Source organism: Carya illinoinensis, chromosome 6, assembly GCF_018687715.1.
Source record: "Carya illinoinensis cultivar Pawnee chromosome 6, C.illinoinensisPawnee_v1, whole genome shotgun sequence".
In the NCBI taxonomy this organism is placed as follows: Eukaryota; Viridiplantae; Streptophyta; class Magnoliopsida; order Fagales; family Juglandaceae; genus Carya; species Carya illinoinensis.
This window is the reverse complement of record NC_056757.1, coordinates 5,621,166-5,632,045: the sequence shown is the minus strand read 5'-3', so window position 1 is coordinate 5,632,045 and position 10,880 is coordinate 5,621,166. Positions and strand designations below refer to the sequence as shown.

Sequence of the window (10,880 nt, the reverse complement as noted above, 5' to 3'; positions counted from 1 at the left end):
AACATTAATAATCCCACAAATTAATCAAGCATTTTTTTAAAACATTCGTTAACTACTCAGCTTAATTATTATAACTATAAATTAAACTAGTCCGAATTGCTATTAATTGGAATGATGCATGATGAGTCAATTTATGTATCTCTTTTATCTACAAGTTTTTCTATCATATATTAATATAAACACATAAGTTAATTACGGTATGCAGCTTGACTTCCATATATATATGCATACATGATGTGTAGGTATGCATGTATGTATGTATATATATAATCCCTAACTAATGTAGATATCTTGAAAAGACTAGTCAATTTTATAATTAGAACGACTTGGAATCATTATTATAAAGAACAAGAACTTTTTATTTACTAATTAGTAGTTGTATTCGATCTATAATCTCGAGCAATCCGGAGTATTACAAGAACCCACTGTGGTGAAAATATAATATATATACAGATACATATTTATATAAAGATATAGATCACTAAAGGAGATTTTCACCAGTACATGATGAATCAACTTTCCAAATTAATGAGCACAAACAATATATGGGAGACAAACTAAGTTTAGGAGAATCGAAGTTGGCCGGTGCTTTCATACTTGGATTCCAACGAGAAATACGTACATCAAGTTGGTCGAATCCCACCTTGTAGAGAATGAGATGCACTAGACAGAGAAATATCATGTCAAACAGTACTGCTAGTAGCTATATATATATATATCATGTGAGGATTCATAAAGAGACAATTGTTTTTGGTTCCCTGTACGTACATGATGACGATTTAATATTATTGGACGTATATATCATGTGGCCGGTCGATGTGTCATGATAAGTTATATAAAAAGAATTTTGTTACGTATAAGTTGGTGTGTACTTTGACACATTACTTGCATGTTGTAAGACCCATTCGATTTTAGAAGAAAAAACTAAAACATCAATCATTTTTTAAAATCACTAATATTGTAAAACGCTTGATCTACATCAGCGGTGTATTGAATGCTTACAAAATAAGATTTACAGCTTTCTAATCTTATTGTAAATATATTGCATGCATGCATCCATCACATTAGATTAATTCAGTGAACGTTATTATCCTAATTAATTAGCCGCCATGCATGGATGAAACGTCCAAGATTCGGTCAATATTAATACTAAACTGTCACGAGTTCAATTCATATTACAATACATTAATATTTGTCGTCCATTATAACTAGGCTCAAATACGTAAGTAACTTTATTTCTCTCAAGTTAAGATATATAACTATAATAATGTCCATGCAACTCATATTCCATCATCATCGTCTTCAATATCCCAACCAAATGAAGTTTATATATATATATATCATGGACTCATAACAAACTAGGGGTGCTACCTACATCCCCAGATGTGGTGTATGCCCCGGTCCCACCCCCCGCCTCCGCATGTGCGGGAGGGACAGTTTGGGTCCCTGGATCTCATCATCGCCCCTCGTGGGTGGGTACCCAAGTTTGGATGTTGGAGGACCGCCTTCTCCACCCTTCCCACGCTGACCCCAACGAAATACAATTGGAAAAAGCTAAAAAAATTGATGAAAACAATCAAAAAATAACAACACATCTATAGATCCATAGATCTATCATCTAACAACAAATCCAAGAAATGGACATTGCTAGGGTGTAGACCAAATCATGTGCACCACAAATATGCACATCAGTGCAAATGGTTCTTTTCTTTTTTCTTTTTCCCTTTTAAGCATTTTTTAAACATCCTTAATCATTAAAAAAAGATAAAAATAAAATAAAAATTCACTAATAGTCACTTTATTAACCATTACAAAAATTAAAAAATTAAAATATATGAGTGGGCATATTTGGGAGTCATACTAACATTTTACCAAAAAAATTACAAAGTACAAATAGTTAAACACACGGCAAGAAAATCACGGCCACTGCAAGACCATGGCATAGTCGTGGGTCTGGGCAAAGAACTACAACCATGAATGTTTGTGGGTTTGTGAATCCACGGCCACACTTCAAGAATGAGAGTGGAGGATCCAACAAGAAGAAGAAGAGGAGGAGGAGGAGGAGGAGGAGAGAATGATGGAGGGAGACAGAGTAGAGATGATAGGTGAATTAGATTTTAGGATTTAAAAAGAATCCACGGCCACACTTCAAGAATGAGAGTGGAGGATCCAACAAGAAGAAGAAGAGGAGGAAGAGGAGGAGGAGGAGGAGAAGAAGAGAATGATGGAGGCAGACAGAGTAGAGATGATAGGTGAATTAGATTTTAGGGTTTTTTTAAATCTAATATATATGGTACTTTATTTTTTTGTAAGAGGTTCAAGCCAGCTTACTATCTTATATTCTCTGTCTGTAATATGTGTTACTGTTTGAATGTATATCTATGTCATTTGAACAATCTCTCAAATACGTTTGAATAGTACGTAAGCGATATCATTTAAACGGTTGATACCCAGTTTCCAAAATTGAACACGAATGTGGGAAGATACTCAACATTCACTAACTTAAACTTTTATTTAACCAATAACCAACACTTTCATCATGCACTAAGAGAAAAATATTTTTCCTAAGCATTACAAAAAAAAAAAAAAATGATAGTAATTAATTTCACGTTTTTCATTATAAACAATGCTAATAAACCACTACGTCACTTATAATATAAATTACTCATAGTTGTACCAATTAATTTTGAATACTACTATATATAATCCAACACAATTGTTTACTGAAATGGTAATATTTACCTTAAACGCAAATCCAAATCAACATAATACACCACTAATTACCTACAACACATTTAGGAAATATTATGAAATTATTAAATAAAAAAAAATATTACACGAGTAAAGTCATAGAAAAATTTCAAGAACCTTACCAAGGTAAGAGAACCGAAATCTCTAACTTGGGAAAAAAAAAAATACTCTCTCTGATCTCTAGCCTCTCACCCTCTATATCTATCTCTATCTCACTCCCTCTTTCTAATGCTCTCTTTAGAAAATCGAGAGAGAGAGAGAGAGAGAGAGAGAGAGAGAGAGAGAGAGAGAGAGAGAGAGAGAGAGAGAGAGAGAGAGAGAGAGAGAGAGAGAGAGAGAGAGAGGTTTATGTAATTTTGCTGGGAGCGCTGAGGGTAGCTGTAGATTTGGACTTATTATGGCAACAAAAGTCACTGTAATGAGTTCACACGTAGCAATATTGCTACGTGTGAACTCATTACTTGGGCGTCTAATTTCTGATTTTCTATTGGAACATTTTTAAAGTTAGAGAAAATTTTGTACACTTGAACTTCTTCTTGCTTTTCAAAATTTTCACGTTTGAACACAATCCAATAACCATTTGAATGGTTTCACGCTCTATGTTGTTTGGTGGGAAACAATCCTGCCACTAGTTCCCATTGGTGCCAACACCGTTCGTGGTGTTCGAACGTATAATTCCCCATTATAATGTACTCGCGCCAACACTGTAGGTGGTGTTCGAACATATAATTCCCCATTATAATGTATTCAAACAGTAATATAAGCGTTCAAACAAGTAGCATAAACGCTGAAACGTTTAATTTTACTTATATTGCATATTATTATATTACACACTACATATAAATCACTATATCTATATTAAAAATCTATAATACAAAAGGACAAAAGACTATATTAAAAAATCAAATAAAGACATAGAAATCAATACTATAGTATATACTTGCAAACTTTCATATATATTTTGATATGGTGATATCACTACATGATAATATAGTATCATATATCACTAAACGATACTATATCATATATATATATATATCATAATACTATAAATACTGTGATAGTGATATCACTGTATGATACTACATAGTATATATCACAATATATAATATGACAATATATATACTACATATTAATCCTTGGTAGCACAAGACCGAGACTGGCATGGATCGAACACGGTTTATGATACACATCGCTTATAGAGAGCCTATCAACATAGAGAGTTAGATCTTTGCTAGAATTCAATCAGAGACCCACTAAATTATAATAGATATATTGCCCTTTGGGGTTCCAATGACACAATTTTTGTTAGTGATGGGATCTTGCTAGATGTTGTTGAACGTGTTTGGGGGCCGATTAAACCGATCAACTCCTTGACCATGTCACATAGCACAGGATACTTGAAATTTCGTCATCGTGCTCCCATTATGGAGAAGGTCGAGACTCAGGGAGATGCACACCCGAGAGATCATAGCGTATTAAGTGAGACCTCTACATAGGAGGCATCGTGTACTGATATTTGTGAGGAGATTATATATATATTGCGTGCAGAGATCTAAGCATAGATAGTAGAGGTGATTGATGCAATAAGTACGAAAATTCGGAATGCTATCTCTGACTTATGTATAGAGATGGCTAGCAGCACCACAATTTAGTTGACAATCAGGACTTGGGTGGCACAAATGAAGATACGCCTAGCTAGAATCTTCGGTGGTTTGAGAATTGGGGCAATAGTGTATATACGTATCTTTTGGTTTTTTTTTTTTTTTAGTTTTTTGTATGGACACTCATTGTTTTGTAAAATTAATTTAATTACAAATTATTTTTTCCTTTTCTAAACTAATTATTGATCTTTATTCTATATATTCTTTAACTATTATTTTTTAATATAAATAAAATATTTATCCATAATTAATTAAGGTATTGTTTTGACATCAAAATAAATAATAATTATGGTCATGTTCAAACGTACTGTAGATGCCTTCGAACATATTTTCCCCTCCTGTCAAAGATTTGTTCATTGATCCACCATATTTTTCAGTCGAATAATATATTAATCGTCTAAACGGGTATTAGTACCGATCGAACGGTTAATATCCATATTCTTCGATATCAAAACCTCACTACAAGAAAAAGGATCTTTTGCAGCGATTTTAAGATTGTTGGAAATAAAATCGCTGCAACAGGTTATCAATTGCAGTGATTTTAATGTTGCCGCTGCATTTTAGCATAAGTTTTGAAACTAGTTTTTTGCAGCGACTTTTTTTATTTTTTGTAACGAAAAAATTCGCCACATTATCTAGGCTGGACTTTTGCATCAATTTTAAACTTTTTACAACGTAAAAAATGGCTGCAAGTGGTATATATTTAATTACAGCAAAACTTAAATCGTTGGGAATATCTTTTAAAAGTGGCAGCGCCAGTTTTAATTTCTCTCCACCTCTCCCCTTCGATTTTCCCTCGTACACTCAGATATCCCGATTCTCCTTTCTTCATTTTCATTCTTACTGCAACTGACCATTTCGATTTTTCCTCCGATTTTCATTCTTACATTTTTTTTCTTATTTCTCATTGCCGTGCGACAAACCCTCAGGTGGACGTGGACTCTCGCCGTCGACCACCTCCTCTCGGTGAGCCATTCTCTCTTTCACTCTCTCTTCCTCTCTCTACCGTTTTTGTGATCAAATTGAACCCTATTTCTGATTTTGTGATTGTGCGATTTGAACCCTAGAACCATTTTGTTTATCTTGGTTGATCGAATCTCTGTAGTGTCGTCTCCAGTAGTTCTCTTCACGCTGGTAAGCTTTTTCTCAACCTTCCCACTCTCTGATCTCACCCTCCCTGTTCTGGTTTACTCAAGCGCACACAGACTCTACCCTCTCTGTTTTTACCTTTCCGCACACATCTTTGCATCACATTTTGATCTGTTGTTGGTGTTGAATGCTAAATAATTCTATTTTATTTTCAGCAAGATATGTTCGAGCTTGTAGGGGGTCTTGTTGAAAATTTTTTGGCTGGATTCAATAGTATTGTATTTGTGTATGGACATGTATTTTTCAGTTTTAGTTGTTTCTTTTCTGATTTTATTAATATTTTTCAAGTATAATGATCCTATTAATGTTCTCCATGTATATGAAAATTTGCTTATTTCTACATGTTCTGAATGAACTTGTTCTGCATTGTATCGTGTTTGGATGCATTTTATCTTATGTCCTCCTTCTAATAGCCCCATGTTATACCCAGAGCCAATAATAGCTAATTATCTTGGTATTTGATTCCATTTCAATGGTATTTACCTATGCTTTATGCTTTTTTTTTTTGGCTTGCTTGTGCATGCAAAAATCTGTTCTCAAAGTTAACATCCATTGTGGTGGATGTAAGCAGAAAGTCATGAAGAAAATCTTGCAAAATATTGATGGTACAAAATTCTGAATATAGTGGTACCAAAATTGGCAGGAATTTAATAGAACTTATTGCCTTTTTCTGATTTTTATTTATTTAATAGCCCCAAGATTAATGAATCTGTGTTGATAATAACAGATTCAAAACAGAGTCAGTTTTGAGAGAAACTTCAATCTAGAACATGAAGATTGATTCTAAGTGTTCTGGCTCTTCATTTCTCAATAATCTGATATATATACTTACATTGAGACTCACAACATCTTTAAATCAGAAAGACAACTTCCAGGATTAGCTAATAATAGTAAAGACTAAACATAGTAAACTTAGACATAATATGAATTGATTTCTGAAAAATAACATCACATTAAACTAACTTCAATAATATGCAAATACTTCTATTTATTTAGCTTCTCTGTGTTGGGTGGGTGCAGTATGAAAGTAGCAAACCTGGGATGTCACTTTTGTGCAAATGAAAAAACTGTTTGGGGCAAATATGTTGGTGGGATACCAGATATAGAAGTCAATTCAACAATTTTTTTTTTTATTTTATATAAAACTGATATAATGGCTAAGGAAGATGATGTTGTCTTTGAATTTAAATTGTTGTGATTTCAAATGTCTCATTTTCCACTACCCTAATTTTCAAAGAGCAATTAACTCATTAATTCATGTGATCACAGGTTTGAAACATTCTATTTATATGTCTTTTCTGTTGATGTCTGTTAGGAGGGAGCAATTTTTAATGTTTTTAGTCAAACCTTGTGCTACATACATGATCTAGCTAGCTAGCATTCGATCCTATAAATAATTTTGTTGTAGAAATATTTATATGTTCCTTGGAGTACTTGGATTATAAAATTAATGTTAAAACCAATGACCTTCTTTTTGGTTATATATGTTGAGTACATGATAAAGATGAAGACAAGAAACCTTTTCATCAAATCTTCCCATACAAGGTACCGAATAAACAAGAAAGGAATTATAATTAAAAAAGATGTCACATCCCAATTAGTTGTTTATTGCTTAAGATGGATCATCTTATTATAGTATCTTTTTAAAACATAAGATTGATGCCTTACAAGTTATATACATACAAAGTACCTTCAATAACTTCAGGATCACCAGGAATTTGTTTATTCATGCCCATTGAAATGCTTATTTGTTAATTCATGCCCATTGAAATGCTTAACCAAATGACACAAAGATTTATTTCAAGAGTGTAGTGTTGAAATCTCAGAAATATCTGTTATAATCCAGGTTTTGCTGTTTCCTCTTATGGCATGCCACGTTTTCAAATATTAAAGTAATTAATTACATCTATTTCAGCTGTTGTGTGTGTAAGTGATGTTGGGTGACTTTATTTTCTTACTTGAGGTAAAATCTGAATGAATTTCAAAAGTTTGAGATGGAGAGCAAGGTATTTTTGAGATGCTTGTGTTGGGTTAGCATGTTTAGCTTAAGTGGGGTCATTGTATTGGCAAGTGGAGTATAAAATAAGACTAAGCCAACTTCTATAATATATTTGCTCAAATATGTTCATGTACTTATTTAGTTCCTGATGTGTGTTCCAGATTTTTTTTGTTTTTTGGGTGTACTTGTAATGCCTGACTAAATTTATTTGTTGATCATATATGGTTCTATAAATCCCAACAAAATCTCCTCATAGCTTCCAAAGTTCCAATTTTGACCCAAAGTTCCAATTTTGACCTATATTATTCTCCAAATACAAGCAAGCAAATTAGCGCAAGAAACACCAACAGCCCTTGTTGTCTATAGTTAACAAATTATGAAAAGAGCAAAAGATTCACACCCCAAACCCCTCCCCCCAAAAAAAAGAAGAAGAAGAAGAAGAAGAAGAAGAAGAAGATAGAATCACACCTTAAATAAATGGAAACCAAGTTCAATATGAAACTCAAGACTTGTTAATCTGATGTTATATGATTTAAAGAACAAAAGAGAGTTGTTTGTAAGTTTTGAGCTTCTTGTTGACCTTGAATCTTTGGTTGCTGCTTTATCTTGTTTGTGTGTATTTAAGACATTTTCTCTCATGCACCTTACAACACTAAATTTTTACATGTGCATCACATAATTAATTTATTCTTTTTAAACAAAGATAACATTCATCCATAACTCTGTAAAATCTGCCATGTTAACTCCCACTTCTGCAGCTTACTACTTGCAATTGCCCAAATATTGCAAGTGATCTATACATGTCCATAGTACATGTATTATTGTCTCTTCTTCTCAACTAGAGATTGGACAGTAGGGGTTTTTACTAACATTTTTCTTCAAATGTTACTTTAGTTGATAATGATTCATTATTTGCCCTCCATAGGAAATGTTTTATGACATTTGGGTTACTTTAATCTCCTTATCTTCCCCCACCTCTCTTCATTCTTTCCTTTGATTTTCTAGCATTTTTCCTTTGCTTCCTTTTCCTCTCTTTAGCCAATTAATAAGCACTCCCAATTCAGATCTATATGAACTATAATTTCAAAAAATTTTGCTCTCATTATCTTTAATGGCTCCTTTTATGATGGATTTATACACAAAATTATATATAAAGGACACGTAGCTTTTATAACTCGAGTGATATTTCTTGTATGTTATGTATTTGAAAGTAGATGTTGGGTAATATATTGTTAGTCATTTACTTCATATTATGCTAGCTTAATATTAAAGTTTTATATATGAGCTGTGCCATAATTGTTTTTGTTAATGTTCTCACTACAAAAAAAACCATATATTGCAGAGATTTTTATTTTGATTTTGCTTATTCTATGAGTCTAATAACAGAAAGAATGTTGTGTTAATTTTGCTTAAATTAACAAGAATAAACTAAGTTTTTAGTCCCTAAATACATAGTACGTTCTAATAGATCTTGTCTTTATAAATTTTGAGCAATATAGTCCATTCATCCAAAAACTTGATAGTACTGAAAAAATTGATGCCCATATCAATATTGCTCATTTAGATGAGAATGGTTTTTTTTTTTGTTTTGTTTACCAAGGGTAATATTTGATTGATATTAGGTTGAAAAAGTCCTTACAAATTTTATGAAAGATAATAACATGGATGGTGTAATTGGTGTGCCGGACCATTTCTCTGCTTCATGATGTCTTTTTTGGGCTTATTTTTAATTGGAGAGATGACAATGTGACTCTACCTAGAGACCTTTTCCCCCACATTTATGTTCTGTATTTCCTTAGATTTTTCTTTCATGCCAAGTTGATGATTGTGCCTTTATTGTTGGGTTAGGTTCACTTAGTTTCTGCTCCTGTCATTGATTGAGTTCATGTGTTTTATTAATTTCTTTTATCTCCCATAGGATATAAATTTGAAACCATTTATATAATTTATTGGCTTGGAAACTCAAATCAATACTTCAATACAAAGCCTTTACAGTATACACTACTAATGCTTTTGCATGGGCTTGAATTTCTTGCAATTTTAATTGGTTATAAGGTCTAACTTGCGAGATTACAAAGTGATTAGTGTTTGCTAATTCACTGGAAGAGAAATGCACATATGTAGTGTTAAGTTCATGTGAAGCAACCTTATCAATTTACAAAAAAAATTCTCTTCTTCTAATTAGTTATGCTGATTGTGAAGAAGGTTTGTATATGTAAAGTTTAATAATGAGGATCATCCAAGAATTCATACATAACAGCTTTAGTTCAGCAGGTTCTTTAAACTATAAGAAATGAACGAACCTCTCAAGAAAATAGGCAAAATGGAACAGAAATAGTAGCAACAACACTCTGTATTTAAGTAATATAAAATTGAGGATGTCATTCCATGATTGAAGGAAGCTAGTGTGATAATGTACAAAAAATATAACCCATCTGGGCAATTGACATGTTAGAAGGTGTGGCATGAATTTCCTGTAAATGCTCACAAGGGAAGCACCAAAAGTGTTGGTGCCACACTTCTATGTTTGACAAGGCTTTTAGCTTATTCGCCAAGATGGTGCCTTCAAGTTGTCTTTATCAATATTTCATTTTATGGTCCTTAGTGAGTATAGAAGTTGGCCTAGCCTGCCAACTTCTGGTTTTGTTCCATATATATTTTTCAACTTTGTACCATTCCCACAACTATTCTCCATAAATTCTTCTTTCATACCCAATTCTGTTATAGGATCTTATTACTATTGGGCTTGGTTGGTTACTATTTGGAGGGCATTAATTTTTGCATGGTTTGATTGTAGATTATAAGTATATGAAACATAGTAACATTTGAGAAATGTTTTGATAAGATGTTGTGATAGACATTCTATAGCATATTTATTGGCTATGGAATAACTATAAGACTAGTATTATGAGGTAATAATCGGTACACTTACCTCATCTATGGTGAGCCCATTTAAGTACTTTTCTATGTGCTCCTTGGTTATTGTACTAGTTTGATCACCATATATTTTAGTATCCAACTTACTTGATGGAGGGAATTCTTGCATCTAAATTAGAATATCTTTATTGAAATACCTAGCTAGCTAGGAGCTAGGGAATATCAAAGCTAGTTATTAACAAAAACTCTCAAAAGAAAAATAGGAGCTAGGAGCTAGGGAAAGGAACAAATTAAACATTTGAACCTTTTATCGAACTTTCCAATTAATTAGAAACCACATATTTATATTATATACCCATAAATACTAGTGAGAATGTTCTCTTTTAGTTACACAGTAAAAGGAAAATAATTTCCTCTCACTTTATCTTTATCCTTATATA

At 32.6% G+C, this 10,880-nt stretch overlaps 1 long non-coding RNA gene across 1 annotated transcript; it reads left to right on the top strand.

Annotated features, from left to right (window-relative positions):
- The first annotated feature begins 5,218 nt into the window (after positions 1-5,218).
- Positions 5,219-5,799, top strand: LOC122313731. Its single transcript, XR_006243476.1, has 3 exons — positions 5,219-5,381; positions 5,483-5,549; positions 5,720-5,799. It is a non-coding gene; the product is annotated as an uncharacterized LOC122313731 (long non-coding RNA).
- Positions 5,800-10,880: the final 5,081 nt, after the last annotated feature.